Here is a 17,133-nt window from a genome sequence, read left to right on the forward strand (position 1 = left end):
TACATGCGGGTTTTGACACGATCTGAATGCCACGGTTTAGGAGCTTGACCGTGGCAACATTTACACATCTTCAGCGTTTGACATGGTGACTTGCCATGGGTTCCAGACGAAGCTTGATCAGACCGTGGCATCAAAAGGAACCAAGAACACAAGTGAAGACTTTGACACGGTCAGGATTGCCACGGTCACACCAAGAACACACCAGACCGTGGCAAACCCATCTTTGCCCACCAAGGCCGGGTCAGTACCCGGTTTGTTCTGGGTTGACCCGGTTCGCCCAAGGCTCCTTTATAAGGTTTTTAGACCTAATTTGTAGAGAAGGGGGAATCTACTTTTAGTCTTCTTTCCCCTTTGGTGAAAACCTACTGAATACACTTTGTTTTAGAGAGCTTAAGATCGATTTTGAAGTTTCTTTCCATCTTGTTCATCATTTCTTATCATCAAATCAAACTTCTAATCATGATTAACAACACATCTTGCAAAGGATCTAGTGTGTTGATTATGATTAGTGAGTAGTCACCTTAATGAGGTTCTAGATGTGTAGGTTATGGTGCTAAAGTGTTAGATTAGGAGTGCTTAAGGCTAGATTCATTGATTCATTTCTCTAAACAACTGTTCTCTATGCTAGATCCTTGATAATCACTTGAGATCTAGATTCTGGGAATTTCATGCACCAAAAGTGTTTGATGAAATTCCTGAAAGAGTTGTATTAGAGGTTTAAGCATTTTTCTGCATGATGATGTATTGTTATTTGCTTGAATGATCATTGAGAACTGTTTATTAATGCAGATTGATTCATATTTCACAAATGGGAATTTGGTTTGAAAATGGATTAGTATAGGGGTTAATACCTTCATGAGAGGATTAACCTAGATTAGAGTTTTTAATCATTTGAATCATGTCTCATCATTGTCATTAGCATTTCTAGTTTAGCACCAAAGCACCCTAACCAACTATCATGTCTAGAATCTCATGCCTCCATCATATCATATTCACATCATTTGTCATTGTCATTTGTCTTTAAACCTGTTAAAGTTTGTTAGTTGTCATTAGTTAACAAAAATCACTCTTGTTTGCTTGAATTAAGAACTTGGTCACATAGTTTAGTGTCTAACACCACATCTGGATTGATAAACCTCTTTGTGCTACATTGACAAGGGGATTGATAGCCCTGAGACCCTAAAAAGTCTTGTCTATCAATTGGCGCCGTTGCCAAATTGTGGGTTGTTTAGCATTAAGCTCTGATCTGTTCTTGAGATCAAGTGCTTACTTTCTTGTTTTTACTGATTCCTTTCAAGTTCTGTTTATGATTTCAGGTGTATGAACACCAGGTCTAGATCAAGAAGCTGTGGTCCTCCTTTCCCTCTCAACGACAACATCAACCTTTTGGTACCAAGGAGGAGAAGGGACAGACGTGGTAGGCAGATTGATCAGGCTGACATGGAAGAACAAAGAGATCACGTGGTAGATATAGAACAACCAGTTCATGAGCAACAGACTCAAGGAAATGGAGCTGGTAATGGAGTTGGTCAAGGGTTTCATCAGGGTAATGTTCATCAGGAACAGGTGCACCATCAACAAGCTTATGTCCACCAAGGACAAGCTCAAGCTCATCAACAGAGGCATCAGGCCAATGTTCAACAAAGACAACAAGTGCACCACCAACCCCACCCTTTCCAACCACAACAAAGAAGATATGAGCAACCCCAAGTCTATGTTGGAGAAAATGACAGGGCCAATGCTCATCAGTATGGAGCTGGTATTCAGGCACCACCTGTGCAAAACAACAACTTTGAAGTGAAAGCATCATTGCTGAATATGGTCCAGAACTCAAAGTTCCATGGGTTAGCAATGGAAGATCCCTTGGAACACTTGGACCAGTTTGATAAGGTGTGTGATCTGACCAAGATTAATGGAGTTTCAGAAGACAGCTTCAAGCTAAGACTATTCCCATTCAGTCTTGGTGACAAAGCTCATCAATGGGAGAAGAATCTTCCAAGAGGCTCCATTCAAACCTGGGAGCAATGCAAGCAAGCATTCTTATCTAAGTTCTTCTCCACCTCAAGAACTGCAAAACTGAGGAACCAAATCTCTAGCTTCACTCAGCACAGCAATGAGAGTTTTGGTGAAGCATATGAGAGATTCAGGAGCTACACAAACCAATGCCCACACCATGGGTTTAGTGAGGATTCTCTTCTCAGCACACTTTATAGAGGAGCTCTTCCCAAGATTAGAAACCAGCTGGATACTGCTTCCAATGGGAACTTTCTGGGTAAAGAGATACATGCTGCTTTAGAGCTAGTGGAGAACTTAGCATTGAGCAATGATACTTATGGTGAAGACTATGACAGATCAAATAGGACTGAAGGTTCAAGCTCAGAACAGAGGCTCACTAGGGAAGTTAAGGAGTTGAGAAGTGAATTAGACAAGTTGAAGTTGGTAACTCACAAGCCAATGCATTTTGTTGGAGAGTATGAGGAACCATCTCAAATCTTTGAGAACATCAGTGAAGAAGGTCTAACCCAAGAGGACCTAAACTACATTGGAAATCAGAGGTTCCAGAGGTATCAGTATGGTAATGCCAATCCAAACCTCTCTTACAGGAACACCAATGTAGCTAACCCACAAGACCAGGTGTATCCCAATCCTCAAGCTCCACAGAACTTTGTTCCCCAGAACAACTTTCAAGGATCTTTTCAACCAAAGAATCAGTTTGGTAAGAATCAAGGTTTTGGTCAGCAACAGCAACCATTTCAGGGTCCTAGTTTCAATACACAGCAGCAAAAGGCACCACCTGGGTTTGGTCCTCCACAGTTCCAACAGCAAGCACCGGTTCAACATCAGTTTCAGCCACCAACTGTTCAACAAAGTCCTGTTTTCAATGTTCTTCTCCAACAGCTGTTACTAGGACAACAAAAGATGGTATCTGACATGGAGACACTGGGCGCAGAACTAAAGTCTATTAAAAAGAACAAGGGCATCTGCACTTCTGAACCACAAGTCTCTCTTCCTGGTAAAGCTCTTCAAAACCCAAAGGATTATTGCAATGCCATCTACTCCAATGATGACCACTCAGCTGTTGTGCAAGAAATAGAAGACCTTCTCTATGGTCAAGTCTCTAGTGAACCTGCACAAACCCATGTGGATGAGAATGCCATTATAGAGGATTTCATGGGCTTCATACATGAACTCAATGAGGACATTGAGAATAAAAGTGTGGGGGCAGCCGGTTCAGTTCTTTCTGTTCAGCAAGGGAATGATTCCGTGTCTATTGAAACAAAGGAGCTGCCAACTGGTCAAGCAAAGCTAACAGATTGTGCCTCCACCTCTGAATCAACTCAGATGAGGCCCACCTCCCTCCCAAAGCTAGGCAACCCAGGGAAGTTCACCATCTCTTGCACTCTTGGAAACTTTAGAGTTGAGAATGCTTTGTGTGATTCAGGCTCCAGTGTGAGTATAATGTCTAAAGATATGATGGAGAAGCTAAAGGTCAAGTCTATAACGTCCTACCCCTCTTCTATCACCTTTGGTGATTCCTACTCCAAGAAACCATATGGATTTTTAGAAGACTATCCACTTCAAGTTGGTGAATGCATAATTCCCACTGATTTTGTGATCATGAAGATGAAGAAGACCAAAGAGCTCCCCCTATTGCTTGGAACTGCATTTCTCAACACCACTGGTGCAATGATTGACTTTGATACTCAAAGAGTGGTGCTTACAAAGGTGGATAAGGATGCCTTTTATCCTGTTCAACCACCTTTAGCTGAATTTTGTGGATCAGTTGTTCAAGAGATAGAACCCCCTAAGGTACTTGAGATGAAGTATGTAGGAAGTGCTGGAATTTTAGGTGGATCCCAATCTCTCTCAGCTGTGGAAATGGAAAAAGAACCTCACACCAACTCTGTTTACAAGGATGGGACTGAACAGCCATTGATCAGAGAAGAAGACATCTTGCTCTCATGGTCTCCTACACTTAGTGATCTAAGGATGATTAACACCAAAAGTGATGGCTCAGCATCAGAAGACAAGAGTATTAAACCTGATCTTTCTTCTCAGGACTTTGATCTCACTCCTTGGGTTGATGATGATGGTTCTCTGAAGTATAAGCTGGATTGCAATGGGAAGCCAGGTCTGTTTGCTGAAGTGAGGGCATGTCTCACAAGGGCCATCTTTGATAAAGACTCAGATGGTATTCAAGAGCTGGTGGACAGAGGTCTCAAGGTGGGATCTCAAGGACAAGGGTCTAATGGTTCCCAAAGGCAGCAAACCAACTCAGCTTCCTTGCTCAGGACCATTGAAGTGCTGAAGAGCATTAGTGCTCAACCTCACCCCAGCTAAAAACAGGTTTTCCAAAGTCAAACTTAGAGACTTTAAACAAAGTACTCTTGGGAGACACCCCAAACTTATCCTTTGTAAATATGGTTTTGATCTTTTGATTTCTTTCTTTTTATGTTTTAGGATGTTTTGATGGGTTTGTTTAGTGTCTACAGGTGTTAGGTGTGAGTCTGAACCCTTGGAAAGTGAATGCAAAATGAAAAGAGATGAAGGAATGGAGACAAGCTTGTGCTCTGCCTTTGACATGGGCACTGGCCACGGTCAAGAACAAGGCGTGGCAAGCCTCTTTGTGTTGCCACGGGGAGACAATCACGTCTCAAGGCCTGGCCGTGGCAAAAGAACAAGAAGAATGGACAAGGCTCGGGGTTTGACACTAGAGGTTGCCATGGGATAAAGACCTGGCCGTGGCAAAGCAAAGGTGAAGCGGCCAATGTTTGTGGGATGACACGGTCTACAAGACACGAGTTCAAAACCAGGCCGTGGCAACATGATGATGGTATGTCCAATGCTCGGGGTTTGACACGAGGACAATGCCACGGGAAGAAGCTAAGGCCGTGGCAAAATGAAAATGAAATGTGCAGCGATCGGTCTTTGACACGAGGAGATTGCCACGGTGAGAAACCAAGACCGTGGCAAGGAGAGACAAGATGGCCGTCGTTCGGTGTTTGCCACGGTCTACAAGACACGGGCCAAAGGTTTGACCGTGGCAAAGATTTGGAGGGTTTGACCGAGGAATGAGCACGGCCACGAGGAGTTTGCCACGGGGAAACAACCAGACCGTGGCAAGAGAAAGGAAAAGAGACGTAGTTCGGGGTTTGCCACGGTCTGAAGACACGGCCAAACCAAGACCGTGGCAAAGAGGAAGCATTCTCGAGTTGTAGACACGGGCACGTGACACGGTCAAAGAGGCGCGATCAAAAAAATTTGAATTCCAGTTGACCGTACGGACGTTGACCGGTCAACAGACGCGCCAAGCCAGCTGTTCCCCACCTCTCCTTCTTCTTCATCGAGAGTTTGCTCCCTTTCTCTCCATTCTTAAGCTTTAAACCTTCATATCTCTCTCGTTGCTGCATCAAATTGAGTGATTCCAACTGCATTGAACTCGTAATCCTGTCTAGTTTCTTGTTGCACATCCGTTTTACACTCGAAACTTGAAGGTTCCAAGGTATTTAATCTGTTAAAACTCACCTTTTCCATGCTTTAGAGTACTGTTCATGAACAGAGAAAAACAAATGGAATCGATTTTAATGGGCTTCTTGATACCTTGGAATCATTTTGTGAGTATTGTGCAAGTAGAATGGATAGGGATTTCATGAATCTTGCTTGAGAATGACCTGTTCTTGGAATTTTTGAGAAATTTTCTTGAAAATCATCATGTGAATCGATTTTTTTTTTAGAAATTGTGTTTCAAGCTGAACTCTTTGTGTGCATTGCTTCTTGCCATTGCTTTGAGTTTAATGAGTTTTTAATCAGCTTGAAATACCTTCTTTTAAAGAGAAATCGATTGGTGCTGCTCATGAACTTGGTGAATTTTTGAAAAACTTTTGTTGTTCTCTTGCTTTGGTGCTTACAATGGTTTGAGAAAATGCAGGATGGCAGGAACAAAAAGACAAGCAGCCGTGGACAAAGCCAGAAAAGAGAAAGCTGGAGCTTCAGAGGATAAGATTCTGCCTTTTGGGCACAAAGTTTTCAAGAAACAGAAAAGGCAGAGAAAGCCAAAGGATCCAGCTGAAAAGAAAACAAAGAAGGTTGCTGCGCCAAAGAAAACAAAGGCCTCCACTTAAAAAACTTCTGGTAACGAGTTGGCATTGCTTGAGGTCGTTCACAGGGCAGGAAAAGAGGTGGCTGTGGCTGAGGATGAAGAAGGAACAGAGAGTGACCCTGAAACAGCATTGAAGCGGGTTAAGAATGCAAAGACAAGTTCTGAGGACAGTGAACCAACCTTTGATGACTACTTTGCTATGTTCAGGGGTGTAAAAGTGCTGCAAACCAAGTTCCCTGATATGGAGTTGCTGATGAAGATGGGAATTCTTGAAGAAGTTCAGCTCATTTTCAGCAACATGGGCTTTGGTGGATTCTTTGAGATGAGAGATGTGGCTCATGATGGTGTTACACAAGAGTTTCTTGCATCCCTTCAAGTTTGTGGATATGGCCCAAGAGATGAAAGAATCAATGAGGGCAATGGTCTTGGGCACATAGAGTTCACAATAGATGATGCACAACACCATGTCAGCTTCAAAGAACTTGATGAGATCTTTGCTTTTCCAAGACCTGCACAAGAAGAGACAGTGAAGTTCACATACCCTGATCACATGATCACTGACTTGTGGGACACAATTGCTTTTGGAAGCTTCAGAGGAGGAAGATGCAAGAGCTCATGGATAAGAAACCCAGCAATCCGATATGCTCACAAGGTGCTTTGCCAAATGTTCTTTACCAAGCACAATGATGGAGTGGTGCATCTAGCTGACATGGAGCTATTGGGTATGGGTCTTCATCCTTATCAGTCACTTAAAGAGCAAGAGAGAATTTGCCCTCCCACATTACATCCCTTCTAGTGGTGCATTCTTAGCACGTCAAATGCTGATTTACAAGGACATTGCTTGGAGTGAGGGTAAAAGAAAGAAGCTCACTAAGTTGCACAATGGATGGCTAGTGACAAGGATTCTGAAAGCAAGAGGTTTTGTCTTTGATGATGTTGAGGCCAAGCCTGAGTTGATTGATGAAGCTACCCTCACCAAAGTTGGGTTTTTAAAAGCAAGCAATGGTGAAAACTTCTTGTACACCTTCAAGCTCTTACAAGATGAAAAGGTTCATGTTCTGTTGCCACACCCAGCCATCACCACTCTCACAGCAAGGCACAATGTCTCTTTTATTGTCCTAAAAGATCAGCTATACAACTCAGCCATTCACCCTCCAACCCATCCCACTACTTGGGATCAGACCTCAGCGATTGAGGTAAACACTCAAAACCTTGTAAATAGCATGTAGACTTTCTTTTTTTTCGCATTTTCCTTGTTTACTTTGTTTTAACTCCTTTCTCATGCTTTTATAACACAAGGGACTGTGTTATTTAAGTGTGGGGGAGGAGTTTCATCCTTTACTAATCATGTTTTCTCTTTTCTTATTTTACACTTTGAGTCTTGAGTCATATTCTAGTTGCATATTCATTTAGTCTCATCTAAGTGCATATAAAAACCAAAAAAATGGAAAAATCTGAAAATATTTACACAAAAAAAAAATGATCATGTAGTTGCATTCTCATTTTTAGGATTGAGTCTAGATTGCATATGCATGTAGGTTGCATCTTGCAGGGAGTAATGATAGGTTTTCTAGAGAGTACATCACTTTGAGAACTTGAATTGAATATGCTTGTGAATCTTTTTCTGTGCTTGCAAAGTCTAAAATGATCTGAATCTGAGAAACAAGTTTGAATTGAACTCAACTCTAATTAAGTGAAAACCCTGAACTTGACTTGAAATTATCATTTGGTGCATTGTTTGAACAAGCTTGTGGATACCAATATACATATTTGAGCTAGAATCCGTTTTTTTTTACCATCCTCTTCCTTAGCTCAAATAGCTGAATCTGCATAATAGATCAGTTTTCCTCACCCTGAACCCATCCTTCTTTCAAGCCAATTGTTTGTGTGTGATTGAGAGGCCACCTTGGACCAAAGTTAGCAGAAAGTGTTAGGTTTAGGGAGACAAGGGCAAGTCTCATTGAGTGCTAAGTTCCATCATCATGGAGCTGAGAGATTTGGCAAGAACTAAGTGTGGGGGAATACTTGTTGGTGAGTGGAAAAAGGAGAGATGAGTGGAAATGAAAGGAGAATGGTGAGAACTAGGGGAATGGAAAAGAAAAGAAATCAGTCTTGGAGTTTTGAGTCAAAGAAAGTGAGCTCTAGTGTTTTGAAAAGAAAGAGTCTAGCCTCTAAGTGAAAAGAAAAGAAGCCAAAGAGCTCAAATGTTTTAAAAAAAAGAAAGAAAAAAAGAAGAGGTTAGAGGTTACAAAAGAAAGTGAAAAAGAGCTATGTAAAGTTTGAACTCCAAGACTTGTGTATGAAAAAGAAAAGAGAGTCCCCTAGTGAGAGAAGAATGAGTGTGAAAAGTGAGCAAGTGAGGAAACTTTGAGTAGAGTGTGGGGTGGGATGAGTCTTTGCCCTTGTATGCATAGGTTGCCTTTTACCTTTAGCATTCTGCCAAAGTTTGGTCATTCATTGAGAGATCCTTTTGCTGCATTGAACCCACTCAAGCATTGATGAGATCATTTTAGTCTCATAACCTCACCCTAGCCAAACTATGTTTGTTTAAACAATGCACCATTTGATCCACTTGTTAAAAAAGCTTAATGAATGTTAAAGAGTTGAGAGAGAGAAGAACTTGTGGAGATTCCTTGTTGAGTTGATATATATCTGAGTATGGCTTTGCATTGCATAATTGAGCATGAACTTGAATTCTCAGTGTGATCAATTCTCTCAAAAAGGAAATGTGAACTCCCAATGCATACAACCTCTTTCTCTCATTTGCTCTTTTTGCTTGAGGACAAGCAAAGGACAAGTGTGGGGGAGTTGATATGTCCATAATTTGCATCATCTAGGTTGCATAAATCATTCCAAATCATGTTTTATTTCATGCATTTTAGGTCCTTAGGGTTTGTTTTAGAACTTAGGAGATGCATTAGGTCCAAATGAGTCTTTGCATGTTTTGAGTGTTTATCAGGTGAATTTGGAGCTGAAAAGATGAATCCAGGAGGTGGAATGGTGAACAAAGCTTGAAAAGTGGAAAAATTGGGTCTTTGGAGGATATTGGCCATTCTCGCTGGCCAGGAAGGTATTACCGACCATTTTCATGTACCGCGGGAAGCTTTACCGGCCATTTTCATGTACTGCGAGTGAAGTGTATCGGCCAAAATCTCCGGGTGCAAACATGTCTCAGAAATCACCTGTCCGGGGAACCTTCCGGTCCGATTCAGATGGCGGGTGCTTCATAGAAGTTGGACAGCATTGGATCACGGTCTCATAGCAAGTGGAATCGTGGAATTCGGACGCGTGAGCAGAGAGTTAAGCTCGTCGGAAGGAACCCCTATCTCGCAGGTATTCCGGACCGAGCAGATCAGTTCTGAAGGATGCGAAGGACGGTGCACATCCAGGCCGATTTGAGTCGTCTTTCCAGAACGTCCAAGAGCATTCAATTCGGATCTATGAGCAGGAAGATACGGTCTCCGGAATGGACACATGTCTAGACGCCTCTCTCTGGTCGTGTACATGCACTGCAAAGATGTGCCCTCCAGGAAGCCTTACACTTCCCAAGCACCGAAGCTTCCTTCACCAAAGTTGGAGATAAATGAGTCCTATGTCTTCTGCAACCGAAATCATTCAATTCGGACAAGTGTCCAGGAAGTTACACTCTCCGGAATGCGAGATGGTTCAGACAGCCCAGAATGACTAAGTTAAACATGCCGCGATGGAATGCCACGATCCAGACTTGGCCGTGGCAACTTTTGTGCACCCTCGGCAAATGACACGATCTTCATGCCACGGTCTACACTTGACCGTGGCAAACATACACTTGGCTGAGAAGAACTTTGCAACCATTCGGCGATTGACACGGCCTTAATGCCACGGTCTGAGGCTTGACCGTGGCAACTCCTGCAAAGCTTCGGCGATTGGCACGAGCTGAATGCCACAGTCTGGGACTTGACCGTGGCAAATGAACAATTGGCTGGAGACAACTTTTACACGGCTTCGGGTTTTGGCATGGTTTCAATGCCACGGTCTGAGACTTGACCGTGGCAAACAAATACTTGGCTGGGAAAGATTTCACATACATGCGGGTTTTGACACGATCTGAATGCCACGGTTTAGGAGCTTGACCGTGGCAACATTTACACATCTTCGGCGTTTGACATGGTGACTTGCCACGGGTTCCAGACGAAGCTTGATCAGACCGTGGCATCAAAAGGAACCAAGAACACAAGTGAAGACTTTGACACGGTCAGGATTGCCACGGTCACACCAAGAACACACCAGACCGTGGCAAACCCATCTTTGCCCACCAAGGCCGGGTCAGTACCCGGTTTGTTCCGGGTTGACCCGGTTCGCCCAAGCCTCCTTTATAAGGTTTTTAGACCTAATTTGTAGAGAAGGGGGAATCTACTTTTAGTCTTATTTCCCCTTTGGTGAAAACCTACTGAATACACTTTGTTTTAGAGAGCTTAAGATCGATTTTGAAGTTTCTTTCCATCTTGTTCATCATTTCTTATCATCAAATCAAACTTCTAATCATGATTAACAACACATCTTGCAAAGGATCTAGTGTGTTGATTATGATTAGTGAGTAGTCACCTTAATGAGGTTCTAGATGTGTAGGTTAGGGTGCTAAAGTGTTAGATTAGGAGTTCTTAAGGCTAGATTCATTGATTCATTTCTCTAAACAACTGTTCTCTATGCTAGATCCTTGATAATCACTTGAGATCTAGATTCTGGGAATTTCATGCACCAAAAGTGTTTGATGAAATTCCTGAAAGAGTTGTATTAGAGGTTTAAGCATTTTTCTGCATGATGATGTATTGTTATTTGCTTGAATGATCATTGAGAACTGTTTATTAATGCATATTGATTCATATTTCACAAATGGGAATTTGGTTTGAAAATGGATTAGTATAGGGGTTAATACCTTCATGAGAGGATTAACCTAGATTAGAGTTCTTAATCATTTGAATCATGTCTCATCATTGTCATTAGCATTTCTAGTTTAGCACCAAAGCACCCTAACCAACTATCATGTCTAGAATCTCATGCCTCCATCATATCATATTCACATCATTTGTCATTGTCATTTGTCTTTAAACCTGTTTAAGTTTGTTAGTTGTCATTAGTTAACAAAAATCACTCTTGTTTGCTTGAATTAAGAACTTGATCACATAGTTTAGTGTCTAACACCACATCTGGATTGATAAACCTCTTTGTGCTACATTGACAAGGGGATTGATAACCCTGAGACCCTAAAAAGTCTTGTCTATCGGACCTTACCCAGTGATACCTTACTCGCACATCTCAACACGCAGCTCAACCCCCAGGAATTAATCTCCAGGCATTACGAGTTAACCAAGTCGCAAGACCATCTCGCAGGCCTCAGGTCTCCTTGGACCACTTCACATTCGTGGGAGAGTAACTCCCAAGAGACTGGTCCAAATGGTGCGATTCCAACTTCAGTGGACCGAAACCTCAGACATCTTCAACTTTGGTAAAGGAACCTTCGGCGTTTGGGAAGTGGAAGGTTCCCTGGAGGGCTCATCTTCGCAGTGCATTGACACGGTCAGAGAGAAGCTTCTAGACATGCGTCCATTCCAGAAACGTTATCTTCTTACTCATAGCTCCGAATTGAATGATCTAAAACGTTATGGAAATAGGACTAAAATTTCTAGGATCTTGATGAAGGCCCTGTAGACTGAATCAGTCTGGAATTGCATCGTCCTTCGCATCTTCGGAGCTCGTTGGGTCGGTCCAAAACGGCAGCGAGACAGGGGTGCCTTACGACGAGCTTAACTCTCTGCTCACGGCTCCAAATGATATGATTACCCCTGCTCTGGAACCATGATCCAATCTTCTCCAACTTTGATGAAACACTCGACAACTGAATCGACTAGAAAGACCTTCGGGTAACGCGATTTCTGAGATGGGTCTTTACCCGGAAATTTTGGCCGAGAAACCTTAGCAGCGGTACGCGTTTTGGCCGAGGGGCTCACTCGCGGTACATGGAAATCGCCGATAAAAGTTGCCTGCGGTACATGAGAATCGCCGAGAACCTCCAAAAACCCATTTTCACCATCTTTCAAGTCCTGATCGCCATTCCTCTTCCTGGATCCACCTTTTCAACTCCAAATAGCTCCAAATACACCTGATAAACACTCCAAACATGCAAAGACTCATTGGGACCTAATGCAACTCCTAAGTCCTAAAACAAACCCTAAAAACCTAAAATGCATGAAATAAGATATGATTTGAAATAAAATATACAACCTAAATGATGCAAATTATGAACATATCAAGAGCATTATCGCGCCTCCATCTGTGATTGTTTACAATATGTTTGAGTAGTTTCCCAGTTGGGCTTAAAGGGATTTTTCAAAGAGAATTTCGTGTTTCTTATCTATGAATCGATAGATTTAACATTTATAATCTTCTAGATGTTCTTTGTTTGCCTTTAATCTTACTGCGTGATTCTCTGCTGGCACCTAAAAGCCGATCTGATATGATTTGTTGCGAAATCTTTCATTGATTATCTGACCTAGGGTGAAACAAGCAATGATTCTATAGGAATGGAAACCTACCTATAGATGAGTTATGAATGTTGATGAGTCTTGTTCAATTATTGCATCTACTCCCTTCGAGGATTAGAGTGGAAACTTACTGGTTGGGTTGCGAGAGATAGTTGTTTATTGCTGCGAAAGTAGGCTATTCATACATCTGTGCCTTGATTTCTAGAACATACGTAGTTCTTTAACTTTATCATTTACTTAATTTCAATATAGGTTTAGTCCATGAATCCCTGTGATACCCTTGAACCCAGCGTTTGTTTACCATTGTTTATAGTCTTCGATTTTACTCGCTTTTTCCCTGCTTTCATTCGACTTTGATTTTTACTTACTTGCTAGATTTAGTGACACCCAAAACCAAAAAACCCAAATTGTTTAGTTCTAGTCTGATTTAAGCATTAGTGTGAATTCGTACTGAAAGAACTAAGTCTCTGTGGATCGATACCCTAAGTACTACAGCGCATATCTGTGCACTTGCAGACATTTAGGGGTTATAAATTTAAAACCTGAAGCTTAATAAAAACAACCAACCCCGTTTAAAATCACATCAAGTTTTTGGCGCCGTTGCTGGGGACTTTGATTTGATTCGTTGCAAATCTCAGCTTAAATCCATTAGAACACTTGTTTACTTTTACTTTTTCTTTTGAACTTTTCAGGTTTCTTTGTATCGAGAGACTGGGAACGTGTTCCCGAGACTCTCGGTGATCCGCCATATCGTATGGATGGTGACCCGATTGAAGATGACCTGAGCGAAGAAGAGTTTGATGATCGGATTGTAATGATGATGAGCTAATTGGATCAGCAAGACGTGAAGATGATGATGAACTTATCAGAAGTTTTGATTCACTCGAAAAGTTTTTGGGATATCGAAGAGCTATTCAACCAGCCTTACCAGAGGATGGTAAAACCTAAATAAAGGTACCCTACATCCACCTAGTTTAACAAAATCAATTTTATGGTTATTCATCCGAACACCCGATGGACCATATCGAGACATTTGAAGAATTATGTGCAACCATTACAGCAAATGGGCATTACCACAAGTGTAGTCTTTTCTCATTCTCTTTGAGAGACAATGCCAACAAATGGCTAAAATCTTTAGAACCTGTTTCATTAAAAACGTGGAAAGAGTGTAGAGAGGCTTTCCTAAATTGTTTTTACACTAGAAATCGTTCCAATCTCTTAAGGAAAAGATAAGAACTTTTGAACAAAAAGAAGATGAAGATATTTTAGATGCTTAGGATAGATTTAGAGAATACTAAAGAGATTGTCCACACCACGGAAATTCCGACGAATACCTGATGGGTATCTTCTGTCGAGGTGTAACTCAAGAATTGCAACATTCTTTCGACACTGCAAGTAATGGAGATTTCTCTACTAGATCTGTAGAAGATGCTCGTGTTTTCATCAAGAACCTGGCAGGAAGTATTCGTAATCAAGCAATCTTTGGCAAGTCTGCACTTCCTGAGAAGAACTAAAAGATCTCAGAAGTTATGAAGTGTCTCCATCAAATAATGAGTCAACTTGGATTGCAACAACCAAACAAGGCACACAATACGTGCAACTTTGATGGTTGGAACAACCCAATGAAATCTTATAATCAAGAGATGGTGAACACTGCAGAAGTCTATAAAATTCAAGATTTCCCTTTCGTACCTGATCACCGTGGGTCCATTCTTTCGGACCACGGCCAAGACCCATTCCACCATGGTCACGAGTCATACAACCGCAGGAAATCTTCTTCCGAAAAAATCTTGGCTGTTCAATCTAATTACATTCCCTATCCTAGTTTCCCTCTTCTGAAGCTGAAAATCTAAACAAAAGGATTCTAGAGCTTGAAAAATCTAAGTCTAGGGAAATCAGAGATCTTAGCTCTGAAATAAAAAAGATGCAAGAAGATTTCAATGATAAATTTTCCACCCTCCTTAGTCTAATGATTAAAGATAAGTCTAAGAACACAGATAATTCTGAGTAGGAGTCAAGTGAAGGTTCTTTTGAAAGCTCAAGCGAAGCCGACCCCTTCGATCATGTGAAAGCTATCACACTTAGGAGTGATCTAGCTTACAAAGAGCCTGAATTTCCTAAAAATCCCGAAGATGAGGAAAAGGGTAAAGAAAAGGAAAAAGAAAGAGAAAGAGTCACGATTGAAGATGTTGAAAAAAAAGTGGTATGAGAGAAGATACATCCCGAGAAGTCCTCGGGTGAAGGCCCGATTCTCCCTCCACCAACACGTGTCTATAAACCTAAACCACCATATCCTAGAGCCTTAAGAGCCCCGTAGAAGGATAAAAAAAAAAGCTAAGCTGAAAGAGCTAATCGATCAATTAAATGTGAGATTACCTTTCGTAGAAGCTTGCGCTATGATTCCCGCTTTAAGAAAATACATGAAGGGTATTCTAACAAATTCTTTAACTCTTGAAGAAGGTGTTATGATGATAACCCATGGATGTAGTTCTATCCTGCAAAGCCGGATTCCTCAAAAGAAAGACGATCCTGAGAGCTTTGTACGTTCCTGCACCATCAATAATGTAGGTTTTGAGCGTACTCTCTGTGATTTAGGATCTAGCATAAACATGATGTCTCTTTCAGTTGCAAAACGTTTAGGACAACACACTTTCCAGCCCAATAAAATTGCTTTAGTATTAGCTGATGGTTCTGTTAAACAAACCGTAGGTATCTTAATAGTCGTTTCTGTCAAAATCGAAAAACGTTCTAGAACTAGAAAGAGAACCTAGGTATCCCCTTATTCTTTGACGACCATTCCTATCTACAGCCGGAGCCATAATCAATGTTCCTGAAGGAAAAATCGATCTTCATCTAGCCGGTGTAGTTATGCAATTTGACATGAGCAAAAGTTTCAATAAACCAAATTTTGGATGGCAAAATTTTTTGGATTAATGAGTTAGACAAATTATCGAGGAAGTCTATGAAGATTTTCTTCTCGACGACCCTTTAAGTGTCACGTTTTCACCCACAAAAGATGAACGCAATTTCCTTGAAGAAATTTCAAGTGAGTGAGCGCGTATGCTTGATAAGTCCGAAACTTATAGGAAACCTCTAAACTATCTAAATCTTGAGGACCAAACAAACATTCCTACACCTCCTAAAGACACTGCCACAGCAATAAATGATCCGTGGAGCGACCTTAAAGCCCCTAAAGTCAAGCTTAAACCTCTTCCCGTTGGACTTAAGTATGCTTTCCTTGGACCAAATTCTACTTATCCTGTCATTATAAACTCTGATTTAACGGAAGAAAAAACCACAATGCTGTTGTCTGAGCTGAGAAAGCATAGAAAAGCCTTAGGATATTCATTTGATGACATACCTGGAATCTCTCCAGATATTTGTATGCACAAGATCAATCTAGAGGATAATGTTAAGAACTCAATCGAAAGTTAAAGGAGACTAAACCTACACCTCATGAATGTTGTCAAGAAGGAGATTATGAAGCTTTTAAAAGCTGGAATAGTATTTCCTATTTCAGACAGCACTTGGGTTAGCCCAATTCATGTTGTCCTGACGAAAGGAGGAGTCACTGTCATTAAAAACGACAAAGACGAGATGATCTCTACAAGAACAGTCACTGGACATCGTATGTGTATCGATTATCGGAAACTGAATGCAGCATTTAGGAAAGATCATGCTCCACTTCCCTTCATAGATCAAATGCTAGAAAGGTTAGCTAATCACCCCTACTATTGCTTACGAAAACTCGAAGATCTACAAAGAGAAGAATAAAGCATATCACGAGAAGAAGATTATTCATCGAACTTTTGCTCCTAATGATAAAGTTCTTCTTTTCAATTCTCGCCTTAAGCTTTTCCCAGAAAAATTACATTTAAGATGGTCCGGACCCCTCACGATAAAGGAAGTCAAACCATACAGAGCCATTGTCTTATGGAATAAAGCTGGAAATTCAATTACAGTAAATGGACAGCGTGTAAAGCCATATCTCGCAGAAGAAGGAGAAGACGAGAGAGAAGTGATGGTTTTGACCGATGCACCTTCATCAAAGAAGAAAGAGATCAATGAGTGTCACTACCCTGAATTAGTCTAATTGATCAACAACGTCAAGCTAACGACTTAAAACAAGCGTTTACTGGGAGGCAACCCATTTGGTATTTTATTTATTTCCCTTTGACGTTTATTTTCTATTTCCTTTGCTTTGTTTTTGTTTCATTTAATTTCAGGTTTTTAATAAGGATGAACAAATACAAAAGACGAGCAGCATTCTCCAACACGATAAGTACACGTAAACAATTCAATTTTCTATTTTCTTTACCATTCTTTCCAAGATTTATCACACTGAGGACAGTGTGAAATAAGTCTGGGGGAGGACGTTCATCCGTTACTAACGAAATTTGATTTGTTTTTGTTTTGGACACATAAAATTTTTCATAAAAAATTTCAAAAATCTTTTTCAAAAAGTTTTTCAAAAAAAGTTTTCAAACCAGCAACATAAATAAAACAATACTA

The 17,133-nt window shown here is 41.1% G+C and overlaps 2 non-coding genes across 2 annotated transcripts; both read right to left on the minus strand.

The window, feature by feature from the left end:
- Window positions 1-2,073: 2,073 nt before the first annotated feature.
- On the minus strand, window positions 2,074-2,180 carry LOC112089981. Its single transcript, XR_002901341.1, has one exon. It is a non-coding gene; the product is annotated as a small nucleolar RNA R71 (small nucleolar RNA).
- An 11,655-nt stretch (window positions 2,181-13,835) lies between these two features.
- Window positions 13,836-13,942, minus strand: LOC112090143. Its single transcript, XR_002901493.1, has one exon. It is a non-coding gene; the product is annotated as a small nucleolar RNA R71 (small nucleolar RNA).
- Window positions 13,943-17,133: the final 3,191 nt, after the last annotated feature.

The sequence above is a fragment of the Eutrema salsugineum genome, unplaced genomic scaffold (assembly GCF_000478725.1).
Source record: "Eutrema salsugineum unplaced genomic scaffold, Eutsalg1_0 scaffold_11, whole genome shotgun sequence".
NCBI lineage: Eukaryota > Viridiplantae > Streptophyta > Magnoliopsida > Brassicales > Brassicaceae > Eutrema > Eutrema salsugineum.